The following is a 1,258-nucleotide window of genomic DNA, read 5'->3' on the forward strand; positions in this document are numbered from 1 at the left end:
AGAGAGGGGTGGAGGGAATCTTGAAGGGCAAATGGAAGATATCCAGTACAGCCCATAAATGGCATTGATGTCATTGGTGTGATTTTCTAAAACATTAAACCATTCTTGGTAACATTCCAAACAAAACAACACACACTCCTTTCAATTTACACAGTAGTTCCGTTCCTGGAAAATTCCAGGATGTTAAAACTGTTCAGAAAATACTTTGAGTTATGCTCGCTTCAGCAGCAATATACTAAAATTGGAATTATACAGAGAAGATTAGCCTGGCCCCTGAACCAGAATGACATGCACATTTGTGGAAGCATCCCATATTTTTAAAAGTAAATTTTAGAAAAAGAAAAAAGTACTTTGACTTTACATGTAAAATGAGGTTAGGCTTAGGCTGAGACAATCACAAATAGGTTTCTCATACACACGACTGGCTAGAGGGACATTTGAAAATTATGTAAGGTGTAGAAAAATTCATCCCTGTGAATGTCACATGCATTGAAGGACATATGACATTCTTGGCCCCTGCCCTCTAACTGCCAGGAGATTCCTGCCAGGGGATTCCTGTCAATCACTGTAACAACCAAAATAGCCCCATGTGTTTTCAAAGCATACCCTTGGTGGTACTGTCCCCAGTGAGACCCACTCTCCTAAGGTGAAACATTCATCCTTACAGAATTTGAGTCTGATACTTCATCCCCTCAGCGGCTGGGGGAGACAATAAATGGAAGAAATGACTTTTCAATTCATGGGTCCTTGTTCAATCCAATAGACAAAACTCTCTGACCCAGCTACCAAACACTTGCTGCCATTTCTAGCAACATACTGTGAATTTGAATTTTATGATTTAATATAAATAAAAAGTAAGAAAATAACTGGATGCGAACTGGATCTATTTTATTGATCTTTGCTGTTGTTTTCTTTGTTTCTATTTCATTTATTTCTGCTCTGATCGTTATGATTTCTTTCCTTCTGCTAACTTTGGGTTTTGTTTGTTCTTCTTTCTCTAGTTCCTTTAGGTGTAAGATTAGATTGTTTATTTGAGATTTTTCTTGTTTCTTGAGGTAGGCTTGTAAAGCTATAAACTTCCCTCTTAGAACTGCTTTTGCTGCATCCCATAGGTTTTGGATCATCGTGTTTACATTGTCATTGGTCTCTAGGTATTTTTTGATTTCCTCTTTGATTTCTTCAGTGATCTCTTGGTGATTTAGTAACATATTGTTTAGCCTCCATGTGTTTGTGGTTTTGACGTTGTTTTCCCTGTAAT

The 1,258-nt window shown here is 37.4% G+C and overlaps 1 non-coding gene across 1 annotated transcript; it reads left to right on the forward strand.

Moving 5' to 3' along the window:
* The first annotated feature begins 213 nt into the window (after positions 1-213).
* On the forward strand, positions 214-319 carry LOC132482858 (U6 spliceosomal RNA). The gene has a single exon (XR_009531017.1). It is a non-coding gene; the product is annotated as a U6 spliceosomal RNA (small nuclear RNA).
* Positions 320-1,258: the final 939 nt, after the last annotated feature.

This window comes from Mesoplodon densirostris, chromosome X, assembly GCF_025265405.1.
Source record: "Mesoplodon densirostris isolate mMesDen1 chromosome X, mMesDen1 primary haplotype, whole genome shotgun sequence".
Classification (NCBI taxonomy): domain Eukaryota; kingdom Metazoa; phylum Chordata; class Mammalia; order Artiodactyla; family Ziphiidae; genus Mesoplodon; species Mesoplodon densirostris.